This window comes from Lissotriton vulgaris, chromosome 4_2, assembly GCF_964263255.1.
Source record: "Lissotriton vulgaris chromosome 4_2, aLisVul1.2, whole genome shotgun sequence".
NCBI lineage: Eukaryota > Metazoa > Chordata > Amphibia > Caudata > Salamandridae > Lissotriton > Lissotriton vulgaris.
The window spans coordinates 9,621,330-9,640,640 of NC_141692.1; positions in this window are offsets into that span (position 1 = coordinate 9,621,330).

The following is a 19,311-nucleotide window of genomic DNA, read 5'->3' on the forward strand; positions in this document are numbered from 1 at the left end:
ACCAGCTCCCTAGCTTCTGCTCCAAAACCTGTGGTGAAGACTTCAGCTCCGTCGACGACTTCACCGTCAACGACGACTTCGTCGCCGACGACGGCTTCGTCGACGATAGGATCTAAAGCTACGTCGACGGCGACGACGTCGACGACAACAACATCGACGAGTAAAATTTCACTGTCGACGAAAGGACCGTCGACGATGACGACGACGACTCCGTCGACGACAGGTTCGACGTCGAGGATGTTGACGGGGGCCCCGTCGACGATGGTCCCGTCGACGAAGGCTCCGTCGACGAAGGCTACGTCGACGATGGTTCCATCGACGATGGTTCCGTCGACGACACCGTCGACGAAAATCGTGCTAACATCTGCAAAAGCATTCAAATCACCGCAGTCGAAGACCATGATCTCGATCCGGTCTTTTCAGTCGACCAGGGGTTCGGCTACTATCAGTAAATCTGCAGAGTTCACCTCATGGACAAAGATTTCTCCTTTGCCACCATCCTCATTGTTAGAGCAGGACTCGGATGGAGAGGAGTCCTCAGGTGCCGCCTACAGTCCTTCTCAGCTTCAGATAAAGAGCCAAGACACGGACGAGGAGGAAGTATATTCCTTCAAGGACAGACCCCAATCTTCCAGATATGAGTAATTTCAGGAATCTGGTGATTATGATGAGGAGGAGGAGCAGCATGAGGACTCACGTGAGGAGGAACGTCAAGAGACGGTTTCCATACCTATCACTCTTGTGTCTGACCTTAGGTTGATGATAAACGACTACTACCGTCGTTTCCCAGAGGCGAATACCTCACAACCAGCTACGCAGACGCCTTCCTCGCAGACGCCTAAAGCTCCTGCTTCACAAGAACAAGGGGTGAGATCACCGCAAGTTGTTACTATAAGGGATGACCTAACGGAATCCGACGAAGATGAACAACCTGAAGAAGGAGAGCTTGTCCATGATGCTTCGGGGCAGGAATGGAATGAATACATTTTACCATCGGCTTCGTCACCTGTCCCACTACAGTCTACCTCCCCTCCTCAAGACATCGGAGGCTTCCATGATATCATGGAAAAAGCGGCCAAGAGATTCAATCTGGATGTGGAAGTGCAAGAGACGGATTGTTTCTTGTACGATTTCAAAGATGATAACAAAAGATCGCTTCGCTCAATTCCGATTATCCCTCATATCTGGGAAGAGGGCCTAAAGATTCTGAAAACACCGGCGTCTATAGCCGTTTCAGTTCCCCGAATCGAAAAAAAGTACAGAGCACCAGAGTCCACAGCAGCCTGCCTCATTGGGCACCCCAGACCGGAATCAGTCGTGACTTAGGCGGCGCAGAGAAATTCAAAGAACCCGGTGGCTACTTCCCTAGTGCCACCAGACAAGGAAGGAAGGAGAATGGATGATGCAGGTAAGAGGTTTGCGGTCATGGCAGCCTCTACCATTAAAGCGGCAAATGCAATGGCACTGATTAGCCGTTACAACAGACAAATGTGGTCCGATCTTGCACCCATACTTTCTGCACTTCCGGAAGACAGAAAGGAGGAAGCGGCAGCCATCCTTAAAGACGGAGCTAAATCTGCTGCCGAATCTATCGACATCGCCATGGATGTCTCGTCTATGGCCTTCAGGCAGATGGCTGGAGCGGTTTCGCTTCGCAGGCAAGGCTGGCTCAAGGCGACTTCTTTTCGCCCAGAAGTGCAGGCGAAAATTGTCGATATGCCTTTTGATGGTGAAAATTTATTTGGGAAGCATATCGATGAGGCGTTGCAAGGCATAAAGTCGGACACGGATACAGCTAGAGCGCTGGGATCCCTTCAACAGGGAAGGTTTCAGTCCTTTCGAAAGAGGGGTGCAAGAGGTCAATTTAATCAAAGACCCTCTTTTCAGTCCAATCGATATCAAACGTATAATCAACAGGGATATCGACAGTATAATACCAACAACCAGTTCAGGTCCTCCAACTCCTCTTACCAGCAACAGTCCAGAGGTAAACCAAACACCAGGGGGAAAAATCAACAGTCTAACAGACGTCAATGATTTCAGGCCGGCTCTCCCCACACAACAGATCCCGGAAAACGACCACTATCTGTCTCAATACTTCACCAACTGGATGTCCATAACATCAGACAAATGGGTTCTAGATGTCATAAGCAGGGGCCATACTCTGGAATTTGTAGAAATACCACCGGATCATCCCCCAGTGCTCAGGCTCAACCAACATCGCCAGGAAATGCAGAAAGAAGTACACTCGCTTCTGCAAAAGGGAGCCATAGAAGAAGTGCCGCAACATCTCAGAGGGAGAGGCTTCTATTCGCATTTCTTCCTCATCAAAAAGAAACAAACCCTGAAATGGAGACAGGTATTGGATTTGAGGGATCTCAATCAATACATAAAGAAGATACCCTTCAGAATGCTATCGTTGCAGGAGATCCTACTAATGATAAAGGAAAAAGACTACATGGCGTCCTTGGATCTCATGGACGCATACTTCCATATTCCCATTCATCGGAAGCACAGGAAGTATTTAAGATTTGTTGTGGAGAGTCGCCACTTTCAGTTCAAGGTCCTGCCATTCGGACTCAAATCGGCCCCGAGGGTGTTTACCAAATGCATGGCCCCGGTGGCGGCCCACTTAAGACTGCAAGGGCATGACATTTACCCATATCTGGACGACTGGTTAGTGACAGGTCCATCTTTCAAGGACGCAGCAAGATCTCTTCAGAGCTGCATCCGGCTGTTCCAGCGCTTGGGTCTGAGGACCAACTTGGAGAAATCCTTGCTGACTCCGGCCCAAGGCATCCAGTTCTTGGGGGCATGGATATGCACCAGAGCAGGGAAAGCCTATCCTTCCGAAGAACGAATGAGAAAGATCATGGGGCTAACGGCATCACTTCAAACAAAAAAGTCCACTTCCGTGAGGATGTACAAGTCCATGTTGGGGATGATATCATCCTGCATCCCACTGGTGCCAAACTGTCGCCTTCGAATGAGGCCTTTGCAGGAACAACTGGACGAGCAGTGGGTCCAATCCAAAGGAACCTTCGAGGATCGCATTGCCATCACGAACCGTATGAAGGTGGCCATGTCATGGTGGAAGGTTCAAAAGAACTTGGACCAAGGCTTGAGCTTTATTCCTCGAGATCACCAATTCGTGATGACAACGGACGCTTCGCTGAAAGGATGGGGTGCGCATCTTCAGGAGCTAGAAATTCAGGGCCTTTGGTCAGATTGGGAAGCTCAGCTTCACATAAACATGTTGGAGCTAAAAGCGGTGTTTCTGGGGCTTCAAGCATTCCTTCCCAGAATACGCCAATCGTCAGTACTTATCCAGACGGACAGCACCACGACTATATTTTACTTGATAAAACAGAGTGGAACGAGATACAAACAGCTGTCGACATTGGCGCAAAGAATCTGGAAATGGCTGATATCCAACAGCATTTCAATTCAGGTCCAGCATATACAGGGAGTCCTCAACACACGGGCAGACGCCCTGAGCCGCACTTCCAAGGTGACGCACGAGTGGGAACTGCACGACACTCAGATTCACAACTTGTTTCAAAGGTGGGGCACCCCCACATTAGACTTGTTCGCAACAAAAAACAACTCAAAGTGTGTCCAATTTGCGTCCAGGTACCATCAACAAGGTTCCAAGGGAAATGCATTTCTCATGGACTGGACAGGAAGATTTGCCTACGCGTTCCCTCCGTTTCCGGTGATACCGCGAATCCTGCGCAAGATGAGATTAGAACCGTGCCATGTCATACTGATAGCACCAGCCTGGCCAAGACAAGCGTGGTTTTCAGACCTCCTTCAAATGTTGAAGGGCAACAAGATCCAGCTTCCGACATTTCAGAACCTCATCTCCATGAAAGAAGGGCAGATTCTGCACCCGGATCTGCAATCGCTAAAATTGTCAGCATGGAACCTCATGAGCGGGAATTTAAAAATATAGACATTCCGCAGGAATGCAGGCATATTCTTTCGCAAGCCAGAGCTACATCAACAAACAAAACATATGCAGCGAAATGGACCCGTTTCTGCCACTGGTGCAGCAGTCAAAACTTGCATCCGTTTGAGGTACAACCAGAAGGTGTCTTACCTTACCTGCTGTCACTTTCTAAGGCAGGTCTGTCGCATGCCTCGGTCAAGGTACACCTGGCAGCAATATCACGCTTCAGGCGGAAGCCAAATGAACAATCTCTCTGGTCTTGCAGGATAATAAAGGAATTTATCAAAGGACTTTTTAGAGTTTTCCCACCCATCCGGCGCCCACCAGTACCGTGGCACCTCAATACAGTCCTATCGCAACTTATGAGGCCACCTTTCGAGCCTATACACAAAACAGACTTACAGTTCCTGTCATGGAAAACAGCCCTTCTGCTCGCCCTAACATCAGCAAGGAGGGTTAGCGAAATCCAGGCCTTTTCAGTGGAGGAACCCTTCTTACAATTCCGTCAGGACAGGGTTATATTAAGAACAAATCCTACTTTTATTCCCAAAGTGACAACGTCTTTTCACCTCAATGAGCCTATTATTTTGCCTACTTTTTTCAGCAATCCCTCATCGGAAGCAGAAAGAGCCTTACACTCTCTAGACATCTCTAGATGCCTAAAGTTCTACATTGAACGGACAAAAACGTTCCGCAAGTCCAAGCAATTATTCATTGCATTCGAAGGACAAAGGAAAGGCCTTCTCTTGTCAAGGTTGAGTATTGCCAGATGGATATCATCTGCTATCCTGAAATGTCACAAAAAAGCGGGAAAGCCGCTAGGTTCTAAGGTGCATGCACATTCCACGAGAAAGATGCCGACTTCGATTGCCTTAATCGCAGGAGTGGCGCTGCCTGACATCTGCAGAGCAGCAACGTGGAAGAGCGTGCATTCATTTACGAGACACTACTGTCTAGACACTGCGTGGAAAGAGGACACGGCAGTGGGACAAGCTGTTCTGAAACGTCTATTTCAGTAAGGTATGACATAATGGCATGATTTATTGTCTATGCAGTACTTTGATTTATGTGTCAACATGCATTTATCGTATTTCTTATATACTGATGTGTATTGTTATATCATTGCTTTACGGCAGAGCTTCCTTCTTAGTTCTGTCCTGGAAACGCTACAAATTTGGTGAGCACTGCTTACTACTCTGATACAAGCATGTGAATCTATGAAAGATGTAATACTGGAGAAGGAATTAGTTACTTACCTGTACACTATAGTTCTCCAGTATTATCTTTCATAGATTCACATGCGCCCGCCCGCCTCCCCGTTTCTCAGGCAGATCCTGTTTCTCGGTATTTATCCATGTCTCTCACTCGGGGACGGAAATCTGAGGCAGGAAGCTTCTGCTGGGGAGTGTGAGGGCAGGGCAGCAATGCTGATTGGCTGGCTTTTGGACCAAACAAAGAAATGGTCTGGTTACCAAATAATACAGCCCCTATGGTGATTTTCTATGCAGTTTTTCTTCTCTATGATACTGCTTGGTCATTCTGTTACCGTGAGACTCCCACCATGACGACGGGGAAGATACAAGCATGTGAATCTATGAAAGATAATACTGGAGAACTATAGTGTACAGGTAAGTAACTAATTCCTTAACGCTGTGCTCTGCCTCTTTTGAAATGCAGAGCTGCTCCGTAAGCACAACAATACAGCTCAGCCGTGAATTTATCCCTGCACTGGAACTAAATTTTGCTGCCTTGCACCAACACAGGCACTCTTGCACCAAACGTGTGGGGTGCATGATTTGCAGGGATAGATTGTTTATGTGCAGAAAGGTTTCACTTCCTGCACATAAACAATCAGTAATGGCGTTTTGTAACTGCTAAGGGCATATTCTCAAAGAGCTATCTTCAAGTTAACGACACTTTATTGCAGCCAAACTTGTAATAAATTTATTGCACCATTCACAAGCTGGTGCTTACAGCCCATATCACCAGTTTACCTGCGATAGCAGACACAAAAAACATCGATACGGAGAGGACCCGGGTAACTATTTATTATTTTCAACACTTATAGAGCGCACTGTCCCCAAGCAGGCATCCTGGTGCTAACATATGTGTGCCCAGCTATGCTCATGCTACGGGGGTCTCATCAGAATAGTAGAGCCAAGTCTTTAGTCTGTTCCTGAACGGAAGAAGATCCTCCAGTTGTCTGAACTCAAATGGAAGATTATTCCATAGTCGGGCAGCAGAGGTGCTGAAGGCTCTACCTCCTGACTTTGTTTTTTTAAATCTTGGCACCTTCACCATTCTGGCGGAGGCTCCTACCAGGGGCATACCAGGTACATTTCTTCTGCATTAGTTTCGTTTCAGACACATGCAAGGCCTTGAAAACTATGCAAAGGGACATAAATGGAACTCTTTGCAGTATAGACACCTAGTGCAGCTCCGACGTGGCCATAGCTGTAGATGAACGTCTTGGCCTCCTCAAGGCTAGCTTAGCTGCTATCGTTTGAATCCTCTGGAGCCTCTCAATCAAATATCTTGGAGACTCCAGCAGCAAGGCATTACAGTAGTCCAACCTGCTTAGAATGGCACTTCGTCCTACCAGTGCTCAAGCTTGAGATGGCAGGACCAGAAGGATCTTCCGAAGGGCTCTGATAATAGCGAAGCAGCTCCCCACGGTTTTATTGACTTGTGATTCAAGAGTCAGTTTGTTATTAAACGTGATTCACAGATTTTGTACCTTCTCCGGGGGGGCCAGTGGACTGGCTCTGGCTAGTGGCCAGAAATTAGTGGGAAGTGATGGAGGAGGCTTCCCTGCCACACAGTAAAGAATCTCGGTTTTATCAGCATTGAATTGTAGCAACTTCTTTCTGAGCCACTGTGCCGCGTCCTGCAGGCAAGCATGAAAAACTTCCAGGGGTGTAGACTGTTCTCCCACTAGGGATAAAATAAGTTGAGTGTCCTCTGCATAGTTTACAATATTGACATTATGCGCCCTTATGACAGCAATCAGAGGTCTCATGTAGATGTTAAACAATATCGGGCTGATCACGGAGCCCTGGGGAACGCCATGCATGGTGTTTGTAAATTCAGACTGAAAGGGGGGAAGGGCCACTACCTGCCTCCTATCCAATAGGTGAGACTGAAACCATTTCAATGCTGTGCCTGCAATCCCCGCCTCTTCAAGTCTGTTTAGGAGAACCTCATGGTTGACTGTGTCAAATACGGCAGACAGGTAAGCAGGATAAGTATCGCTGATTGACCTCTATTTGCACACATTCGAAGATCGTCCATTACAGTCATCAGGGCGGTCTCTGTTCTGTGTCCAAGACGGAAATCAAATTGCACATCCTCCAGAATGTTATTAGTTTCAGAGGACTCTGAAAGCATTCTGCTAACCAGTCATTCTACAATCTTTACTGGGTAAGGCAGCAGGGAGATTGGCCTATAGTTTTTTGGACTAGCTGGATCAAGCGTTGCCTTGTTTAAGAGGGGTGTCACCAGTACTGTTTCCAGAAAGCCGAAACTGATCCACTAGAAAGGGATTGGTTACAAATCTGGTGAAGTATTGGGAATAGTTCTGTTCCCAATTCCTTCCAGATTTTATGTGGTGAAGGATCCATAGGTGAACCTGAGGAAACACCTAACGCCATTCTGGTAAATTCCTCCACCAATGGTATCTCAAAATGGGTTAACTAACGCTAATGAGATGCAGAGTAGGTGTTCCCATGCAAAAAGCAGCAAAAAAAACACACTGCAACATTCTTAACGACCAGCCAGATTTGTGACACAAAACACAAAGCATGCAATAAGGAGTGTTAGCAGCAGGAAACTAACACCTGCTCTGACCTGGTGTAAAGTCGGATGACAACCAGCACCAGACAAGGGAGCACAGCCCATAACCAAACATGAAGAACAACAGATGCACCCGAGCAACAGCACATGCAGCCCGGAGCCCCAAGGGGGCAACAACACACACGTCCACCTTCCGGACCCACCTTGTGGACAAATAGAATGCATATCAACTCCACGAAACTATGGACCAAACAAATCGCCGTAGTCGCACAATCATAACACCTAACATGCAGGTGTGGCCAGAAAAATTAAAACATACAATCAGATCATATAATCAAAATAAAACCTTTAATTGCAAATTAAACAATAAACATTGAACAAAAAACAACAATCATGAAGAGGCACGGTGGGTCTTCCGTGGGCCTTCTGTAAGGCACATCCTGCAAGACAGAAATACCCATAAGAACGTGTGTCATGCGCCCAGCAAAGGACAGAGAGAGAGAGAGAGGGGGAGAGAGAGAGAAAGAGAGAGAGAGGAAGAGAGGGAAGACAAGGAGAGAGAGAGAGAGAAAGAGTGCCGACACTGTGGACCCAAGCCCCACTGATCACCTGCAGCCACTGGTTTGTCTGTAACTATATGCCGGTACACTGCTGATCCCAGGTCTCTAATCTGAAACAGTAGCCAGAGACATTGATGGCAGAGTCCATACATTAGCACATGCCATCTTCGCTTGCCCACCGCTGTGCACACAGGCTGGTGCACCCCAGCCCCTCCCGTCGACCAGCGAAGACTGCTGTCCCTGGGTGACCTGGGCCTCACTGCTCACCTTCCGACACCGGCGTGTCTCCAAGAGAGCCCACCACGTGTTTGTGGGAGCTCCAAGCCAGGGGCCCGAAACCATGGCACACATGATCCAGGGTCTTGATTTCACTATGGCAATGTTCATATCACAGTACACGGCCTTATCGCAGGCTGCACACCCGCTCAGCCCAAGGGGTGCCACTAACTGTGAACTGCGAGGCGACAACACGTGTTGGTGGGACCACACTGTCCGTTGGCCCTAGGCCTACACTATGGACCAGCAGGGCTCACACTAATCCCTGCCAGTCCTGACCGCCAGGACGGCACATCATTGCAGGGTGCACACCCGCTCAGCACTAAAGATGCCCATATCTCTGTGCACCGACGTCCCATGGCGGTATGCCTGTCCCAGTGTATCCGGTGTCACCAATCTGTGCACCGCTATCCATGGACCCTTTATAATTGAATCCGGTGGTGCGCACGGCATCATGTCACCCCCGGCACTGGGCAATGTGAGGTGGCAGGGCCCTAGGCCCTCATGCAGACATGATACCCACACGGAGACACCCAGTTAGAGAGTGTAAATGGTGTTCAGCATGTGTGCAAGGCCCTTTTTTTTGGCAGGGTCACATGTCCTGTGACTCCAGGGCAGAATGGGTGTGGTGTGGGTGTGAACCAGCCATGAGGGAGTGGCTCTGGCATGCATCCCTGCAGGGAAGACCTGGGACATGTAGCGTTGTCAACCCCCTCCCTCCCGAGCATAAGCAGATTGGGCAGGCCTGGCATATGCCAGTCTATCGCAGGGGTGTGAAAAATGACCCTGGGGCTCTGGACGTGGTTCCGTACATGACTGGACAAGGAAATGACTAGTGCCTGTGTCTCCATTCCCTGTGGCCCAAGTCCCACAACATGAGCAACATGGACGTAGGGGAGATTCACTGACTGCACATTCAGCCATACTACCACACTTGAAAGGACATAGACTTGACACAGCTATGTGAATATGAATGTTTATTACATATTCATTAGAGTTTTGCAGTTGGAGCAGTACAGGACCATGCTAAACCCACTTTATATTCGCGGCCCTTGGAGGGCCAGCCGGTGTCCTTCAGGGAATGACAGGGACATAGGGAGAGGAAGAGTCCAGTCCGTAGTGTGATAGCTGTGTCAGTGGTGACAAAACAGAATATGGCAGTCCATGTCAAGGTCCAAGGTGAGTCTCACACAGTGCATCGGGAGACAGCGGAAGGTGATGATGCAGAGGGCAGAACCAAGCAGACATAGGCCACATGTCGGAGATGAATGCTGCGTCCTTCTGACCACGGAGGCAGATTCCTCTGCATCTTCGTAGTATGCTTTGACATGTGCCTCACATGTGGGCGGTGGTGTGCTGTCTGCCGCAATGTGTTGCACTGAGCCCTCAGGGCCAAGAGGAGGAATGTCTGCCACACTGTGAGGCACTGACACACTAGGGGCCGATGATGTGGATATGAAAGCAGCAGCAGCGTGCATCAGTGCCAGGAGTTGTGGCAGCATTGCCATGAGGAAGGTCTTTAGGGCACTGATGGACTCAGCTATCTCTCGCTGGTGTGCAGGCCTTGCAGCCGCTCTTTCCACAGGCATCTGCTCCATATTCTCCATAATCCTCCGCATGTGTCCCAACTTCCGGGCGAGCTCGCTGGAGACAGTCATTCTTGTCTCTGAGTCAGGACTCTAGCGATGTCAGCCAGTGTTCATTGGAGACCATGGGTCGGACTTTGGGTGTCCTTTAGGGACTGTTAGTGGTCCCTGATGGGACTCAGACACCCATGTATAGTGTCTAGTTTGGCTGCCATGCGTTCGAACCCCACCTGCACCTGTTCAGCCAGCTTCTCCTGGCACCCCAACATACGGCGTTGGAAGGCCATGTGTTCATCGTGGCGGTCCTGGGTTGCAGCCGTGGTGGTGGGTTCTGTCTGCTGTGTGTTCTGTGAAGGGGTTTGGTCTCCTCGTAGCAGCTGGGCTGCCCTGGTCCTGGAAGTAGGCTGCATAGGCTCTCCCCGAGCTGTTGGAGGGCGTCGGAGTCAAAGGTGTTGTGGTCCCCTTTGTCATTGGAGAAGAGAGGTTCAGCCTGCTCTGTAGGAGGTGTTGGACTTCCCCCTCCAATGTGTAGGAAAGATGCGGTTTGACATAGTGTACACATGTATGTTGACGCATTTTACATGTTTGCATTCAGACTGCATGGCAGTGTACATTGTGACTGTTGGGACATTGGACATTCTGACAACATCATGGATGTGTGTTTGTACTTGTGTATTGTCAACTCACATTTGCATACATTGCCAGGTGCGGTTGGCTAGTTGTGTCCTCTGTCCTGTTTTCAACGTCTTAAGGTTTGTACCACATCATTGTCGATGTTGCTGTGCTCTCCATGTGTTGTGTGTGTGTGCCACATTTTGGGGGAGTCGCCCCTGCAGCTCTGATTTGTCTGCCCCTTATCCCTTACATGCGGTCTGCATCTGGCTTCTGTGCTCATACAGTGCTGAGATGTTGGATACTTTTTTTTTTGTTTGAAAAACCTTTATTGTAGCATTCAATAAAAATACAAGTATGGGCCTACAACCGCGGGGGCCGGTCGCTAGACAAATTAAAATCTCCAATATCACAGTATGACACAGCTCATCTGCCGACAACCCAAGGGTCCGGCAGCGATTCAGGATAAAACTTGTGTTAGAATGCACAACTGGGTTCCAGGATGAGACAGAGGTTTTATTTTATATTTTATAAGAGAGGATCAGATGCCATACAATCAGACAGAATGCGGGGGACAGGGTAAGAAACAGGATATGCATGTAATAACCACTATAATGGAGAATTGGCGCCAGAGCATATAGATCGGTACAAAGAATACACAATATACATTCCATATTGCGCCAGTATTCGGAGCCTGCCCACCCAGGAATCAGGATATCATAAAAGCCTAAGCACGAAATACAAGCACACGATAAGAATCCGAATGATTCATAGCTATACTGATCCTTTAAGAAAATAGAGAGAAGGAAAGAAAGGCCATAGAAAATAAAAAAGGCAAAATAAAAAAAAAAACCTCCATCCCCCCACCCTGCAACCCTGCAAATGGCTACAGCCTAACCCCACTAGCAGCGTGCCTGTCGCCCCTAATAACTAAGCCCCAAAGGTAGGAGAAAGAACAGAGGAGGACATATCCATGTGGGCTCCCAGCCCCTGTAGACCCCCCGCCTGAAACAGCCACCCCTATCACTAAAAGACAAGTTTATGACAGCAATATAGAAGAAAGTAGAGGGTACCGTGAGACACCGCCTAGCCTCTTAGAGCATACAGTTGCAGGTCCAACATTTATGAAAGCCACGCTAACCCTTCCCGACCCAGTCGGTCTTAACCTTGGCCCTTCCGAACAAGAACACGAACCCCTCCCAGCGAGACCCAAAGGCACACAAAGAAGCAATAAAGAAGAAGAGTCATCGAAAGCAGCCCAGGGCTACCGGTGGGCAGTGAGTCCACAGGAACTGTAGACGCAGGCGAACTCTCCCTCCTTGTTGAACAGTCCCAATGTATCTTGCACAGGAGTCGTAGCATCACCAGGAAAGGAGAAGATGACCACAAAATGAATGGAAAGTCACAAACAAAAGTCTCTGGGATGGGAACGCCTGACGATATCTCCAAAGCCGGTGGTGGTGGAAGGTTCAGCAATACCGTGACATCCTCTGGAACACCGTCTCCCAGGGCATCATCCGATGGTTCCAATACGTGTTTCCCCACAGGGTTCTCGCATGGAGTCAAAATGGCCGCGGCATGAATAGCTGCAGATTCCTGTTCCAACAATAAGGCTGGGCCCGGTTCCACCCAGAGCATCTCAGATAGGCGCGTGTCCAATTTGCTCAACAAAGTACCCACATGTGAGCGAAATGGCCAAAGTTCTGCCAATATTGACCTCAGCGATGGCTCATGCACCGTTCGATCCATATTCTCATGCCCGATATCAATCACAATCACCTCCCCGGGTGAATCCGGCATCCTCGGGGGGGACAGACAGGACCACGAACGTGCAAATGCAAAGGGTGACCAGTCTTTGTCCGCAGCCACGGTTAACCCAGTTAAGGCCGCAGGCCAGAGACCCCGAACCACCGAACCCCGGCGGGCGCAAACCAGGTCCGCGGGACGGGGGCCCCCACCCGCAGCCGGCAGCAAGCAGACTCAACCCTCGGTCGATGCTGAGCAATGAAAACGATTGCTGCCAAATTCGGGCTGAAGTATGCCTCCACTCCGGTCGACCGGACACAGCCCGATTCTACTGGCCGTTGTTGTTGCACTACAGCCCGGCTGTGAAGGTACTCCAGGCCACGGCTTCACCGCTGGAGTAGGCCGCAAACTTCAACTCGATGGATCTTCATCAAACAAGCCGATAAAAGTTTCCGGATTTCACCATCGGAATGCTGAACAGTTCATGCACACAGAGGCTAGGCGTAAAGTCAGGATAATATACAGGATATCGTGGCGGGTTACGGAGGTCGGCAGAGCCGTGAGCCTAAGCAGCCATCTTGCTTGCTGACGTAGCTCCTCCCCCCCAGATGTTGGATACTTGAGTAAATTGGTCTCTTGTTGGGCTTTGGGTGCCTGGGGCATGATTTGTCGGCAGATATGCTGTACTTAATTGTGCATATGTGCCATTGTGCCCATCTCACCCCATTCCCCCCAGTCCCTGGTCGTTATTCACCGTCTCCCCACTGATGACTGTGGACACCAATTCCTCCATCTCGTCCAGCTCCTCGTGTGGTGCGGGACTGCCACCTCCTGTCTGCATTGCTGCCTTCCGGTTGTTGGTGAGTTTCTGCTTGGTTTTGCGCTTGACATCATTCCAGCACCTCTTGACCTCTTCCATTGACCTCTTCAGCACTCCAACTGCATTCACCTTGTCCACGATGGTCTGCCATATTCCATTTTTAGTTGCCAGTGACACAGTGGAGATGACGAACAGTAGTAGATGGTGTTCTGTCACCTCCGTTACCAGGATACTGTTTTCCTGCAGATTGAACTTCGTCTTTCTCTTCCTGTCCTTGCCCTTCCCTGACCCCGATGTCCCACGCTGGTCCTCTGGGAGGCTTGTGGGGTCAGCGTTGTTCTGTACACTCAGTCAGGGTGCATCCATGGTGCTATGCAGTTGATTTTTTAAATTTTAACTGCTTTTATAGTGCATTTTCACGCATGAGGCATGGGAATTGCACACCTTTTAATTGTGGGTTTCTAAAGCGCTAGAATCGACTCCTGAAGGAGTATCTCTGTGCAGTAGACCGCTGGGGAACCCATCCTGGCTTTCCCTGTGAGATGGTCCCTACTGGGTATCTCCAAGGTGAAACCAGACATCCCCGGTGTATGTGGGGGCCGTTGTGGAGATGAGGCAAGCTAATGCCCAGAGTTGCCGAGTGTGATCCCTGGTTAGAGTAGGCACTGAGGTAAGAATTATCGAGTCCGCTGACCCTGGTCCATGACCCTGCCGTGTCGGGAATTGAACCCTGGTCCCGGGCCGTCCTCTGCTCTCGGGTCTGCCGCCTCTAACCAGTGAGCCACACCACTCCACAGCCTTTGGCTGGTTTTCACAGATTTTTGTATTGCGATTTGTGCCATTGCTGCTTTTTTGTGTTGGTGTTTCGCATTTTTTCCGGCTCGCGTTGGTTTTTACATGGTCATTGATCTTGTTAACGTGCGACTATCGCATAGTTTTCCATCACATCAAGCTAGCGAGCCGGCGTTTGAGCCGTTTGTGCATTGGCGGTGAAGGAAGCGGCAAGGGAGCCGAGAAAATGCCAAGAAAAGCCATGGAACACCAGAATATCTTTCTTTCCTGCAGCCGCTCACCCAGCCGGGGTCAGGCTGCGAGAGGTGGCTGTGGCTGCGGCAGCAGTCATGGCTGCAGTCGTGGTTTTTGAGCTCACTGGACGGGCGTACCACAGCCCCTGATTTGGAAAAGGGTTCTGCCACGGACCTTCATAGCTGACTGCCGCGGTGAAAGTGGTGGGAGTGACCGACTGCTTGTGAGTCCTTACTCTCCTTCCGCATGCCATGTACCTTTGCATTGTAACTGCATTCACAACCCCATACAATTACACAATTAAACAAACATATAGTAAACATTGAACTGCAAGCCCAGCAGCCCTGCCTCACCCCACATCATCAGCTGGCCGGCACCCAGAGATCGCCAAAACGTGGAGCCCGAATCACTCACCTGCACTTGCTGTCCTGCCACCACCGCTATCGGAGTCATCTGGGGTGCTCTGCTGATCTCCCTGGTCTGGTGAGGGGAGACCAGGAACTACCATCCCCAGCAGCCCTGGCGGCACGCACACCGAAACACACGTGAGGAAGCGCTTGGAGGCGCTTAAAGGGACTCTGGAACTCACGCAAAGCGGGACCCGTCTGCACTCGTCTGCATCCGTCAGCGCCCGGTCGAGGTTGGGCTGGGCCACATTATTAACATCTGGCTCTAACATTCTCCTATAAGGTACTGTGACATCGTCTTTTCCTTGCCCAAATTTGATATATTGATATTCTGTATTCTGTACTGTGCCGACAAGGCTATTTAGGCTTACAGGAGGAGCAGATCCAAATCCAAAAATGATCAAGGGTTAGTGGGGACATTGGTCGCCTTCCTGTTAAAGGCCGAGTCGGCTCTCATACACAAAATTGAGTTGACCAAGCATAGATTGTCTCTGGACCCGCAAAACCTTCAACAATGAACATTCCCTGCAACATTGGCTTCATCTGTCCCCCCTGTAATCCAATGTGCCACAACCTAATTTGGCTATACCACAAGCAGAGGCCAAACAGTCTCCGGGTCTTGATAATCCTGATGGTCAGCATGAAGGTGAAAAATCTGAAACTCCATTAAGACCAAACATGGTCACACGAGGACAAAAAGCGAGAATTAATCATGGGAACAGTCTTGCACCTCCCCTCAAAAAAAGGAAGGGGCATGCTCCAAACAAACAAAATAAGCAAACCATTTCCTCTTCTAAGCTTTTTGGCCCAAGGATTAAATATGTTGAGATAGGTCGTAACCAAGGGGCTCCCCAAGGACAAGCACTGGATGATGCGGTACATATGGAAGCTCCAGCCACCCAAGAGTTGGAAGACTCTTTTATGAAAAAATTAGAACATGTGCTTTTAGCCCACTTAGACACTATTTTAAAAAAGCCTACTGAAATTGAGGAGCAGAAAAACTGTCCGGTAAATTCTTTGCCTAAAAGTTCTGTATCTTTTATAGCCCGTGGATCAGATGTGGCCGGGGGTGTTGCCAGGGATGGGGAGGTACAGCATTCTGAACCTGTCCCTTAGTGAGCCAGGTCGATTTTTCCCATTTAAGGGCTGCACACCAATCCACAAATGTTATTGATATACAACATCGGCCAGAAGGGCTAACACCTAGGCAAGATCAGAGGGTATATGATTAAAGAAACAACCGAACTATTAAGCCTGGCAATATTTCTGTAAAAGAACAACAAAACATAGGAACCCCAAATAGTCAACCCTGTGGTCAAAGATCTCCTGGTCCCTCATGCTCTAACTTACACTTACCCCCAGAAGCAACACCAGATATTGTGGTGCTGGCCAATGTTCCAACATTAGCTACTGGAGTTATGGAGCATTGGCCAACCCTGAGGAATAAATCCCTTCACTTCCTGAGTGCTAGAACAGGCATCCGCAATAGGTTGCTATACGCAGAATCTAAAAAGGCCCGCCGTGTAGGATGGGTGGGGTAGTCTAGTAAATCTTTTCAGGGAGATTGCATTGTCTTGACCTTTAGAGCTCCAGGCTTGGTTAGGACCATATTAAATAGGGTGGAGAATTGGTTTGAAAACAGGGAGGGGATGTCTGCTCTGCCTTTTTCTACCAACCATTAAGAGCTAACATGCATATTATTGAAGAAGGTAGACCTGTAGGGGCAGAACTACACTTTCCTCCTCCACCCTGGTTCCATCCCAACCACTATGAGACTTTGAGTGATCTTGCAAATATAGACTGACTAACCACAGCCAGAAATAATGCAGGGGAAATTGGTATTTCTGTCAGTGTTCCAGAGACTGTCATAAAGGAATCAGGTTTTATAGGGGCTATATTACTTATACATTGTCATGACACCAGCTCTTACTCTTACCAGCATCTGCATAATGAGAATGCAGCTGATATAAGGATGGATTACATTATTGAAATACATGATGTAATTGTTAATAATATTGTTAGAGAAGAGCCTTTGGCTTGGAGTCCTAATGACAAGGATATTGTCCATGTCTGAGGTTCAGATTATTACTATATGTCCTCTTAGGTTTGTATCTTGGAATATTGCGGGCATTTCCTCAAAACTAAGTGGTGAGATCTGGTTGCAATATACGAAGACTTTTGATATTATCTGCCTCCAAGAGACCTGGAATCGGGTTGATATTGATTGATATCACCCGATAATATTATACCCAAACCATCACCAGCAGGGAGGGCTAAGGGAGGTTTAGTGACTTTTATTTCACTTATGTATGATTCAATTAGGACAGAGAGCATAATAGACTCCCACTGGTACCAGCTCATTTTAATTTTTAATTTATCGGATGTAACAATTTTACTAATTAATTGGTAGTACAATATCTTTGACCCTAATTGTTAGAAATGGGGGTCTCTAGTTGGCACTGGCTGGCACCACTGTCCAAATAGGGACCCTTCTTCCTAAGTCAAGGCAAGTGGGCTACCCTCTTTGATAACCCCTGCTCAACCTTGTTGTAAAGTAGCACGAACAGTTAGGCCTATCTCAGAGGTAGTGTGTGAAGCATTTATGACCACGTACAATAAGGCAGTAATGACACCACAAAAGGACACAACTCAAGTAAGTATTGAAAAATAATATTTTTATCTAACAGTTTAACTCAAAACTCTCAAAGCGTTTCAACAACAACAATTCACGTCAACCCGTAGGGACTAGAAGAGACAACAACATATTCACCAAAGCGTGACATTGACTGAGTTCAGGGCCGGGGCCTACATGACCCGTGGCGCACCAGATACCTGTCGTTGAAAAGGGATACAGCACGCAGCTTCTTGAAGAAGCGGGGATGGTGACAGGTGGACTCCCACTGACCACAAGTCTTGGAGTGTGAGATCCGCAGTGTGCATTCACAGTGTTTTGGGCACTCGGGGACAGGCGGCCGCTCAGTGGCAGCAGCGCACGGCTGCAGCGGCCCTGGCTGGTGGTGGCGATGACTCTTATCGTGCAGCTCCCTGGTGGGCTCACAGCGGCAGCAGCTCTTTCTTAGCTGCTGCAGCCCACAGGACAAATCCAAAGTCTGCAAAGTTGTAAATGGTGCGATCGCTCAGCAGCGACAGCTCTCTCTTCACTGTGGCAGCCCGCGGGACAATTTACGATGATGCAAAGTAGCACAGGGTGTGGGCACTAAGCGGCTACAGCTCTCTCTTGGCTGTGGCGGCCCACGGGACAAATCATGATGATGCACAGTAGCAAAGGGTGTGGGAACTCAGCGGCAGCAGCTCTCTCTCAGTTGCGGTGGCCCACACGACAAACCACAATGACGCAAAATGGCAAAGGGTGCGGGTACTCAGCGGCAGCAGCTCTCTCTTAGCTGCGGCGGCCCACATGCCAAACGATGGTCTTAACCAGGCTGGCACCTCGGTGAATGCTCAGCGGCCACAGCTCTCTCTTAACTGCAGCAGTCCATGCAGATTCAGCGGAAGGTCCAAAGGTGCAGATTCAGGCGGGCTCTCAGCGGCAGCAGCTCTCTACCAGCTGCAGCGGCCCACACGGGTCCAGCGAAAGGTTTGAAGGTACAGATTTAGGTGGGCTCTCAGCAGCGGCAGCTCTCTGCTTAGCTGCAGCGGCCCACAAAGGTTTAACAAAAACCTTCAAATGTTCAGATGCAGGCGGGTGCTCAGCGGCGGTTGCTCTCTCTTAGCTGCAGTGGCCCAACACAAGTTCAGCAAAAGTTTAGAAGGTCTCAATTCAGATTCAGGCGGGCTCTCAGCAGTGGCAGCTCTCTCTTAGCTGCAGCGGCCCGCACAGGTTTAACAAAAACCTTCAATTGTTCAGATGCAGGCGGGTACTCAGCGGCGGTAGCTCTCTCTTAGCTGCAGTGGCCCACACAGGTTCAGCAAAAGTTTAGAAGGTCTCAATTCAGATTCAGGCAGGCTCTCAGCTGCGGCAGCTCTCTCTTAGCTGCAGCGGCCCGCACAGTTTGGAAAAAGTTCAGAAGGTGCCCAGTCCGCGGTCCTCACAGTAGAACTAGAGGCTCCAGATTACTCAACATAGGCCTCAGCTGAAAGCAGAACTCATCGCACAGGAATTCAGACGGCTATCGGGGTGAACTCTAATGTCCCTGAGACTTCTGCAGGAGGCACTCTCAATTTAGGCCCTCAGGTAGTTTCTTCGGCAAGCTTGGTGAAAGTTCCAAAGTCCTTTCCTCTGTTCACTCGGACAGAGTTTTGTCTTGACATCCAGAAGGAACACACTTGGCCAAAGTTCCAGCGCAGCATTTTATACATAGAAATTCTTTGTTCTCTAAGGTCGCAAATCACTGACTCCAGTCAGAACCAGTTCAGTGGGGTCGGGGAGCACTTGGTTTACAAGGCGACATCTTGCCCTTTCAGATTGATTGGGTGGAGGTGGAGCCATCTTTCACCTTGCCAGTCACTGCCCTGCTCGGATCAAAGATTCACCCTTCCCCACTCTCAGAATACTGATCTCTCTCTCCAGCCA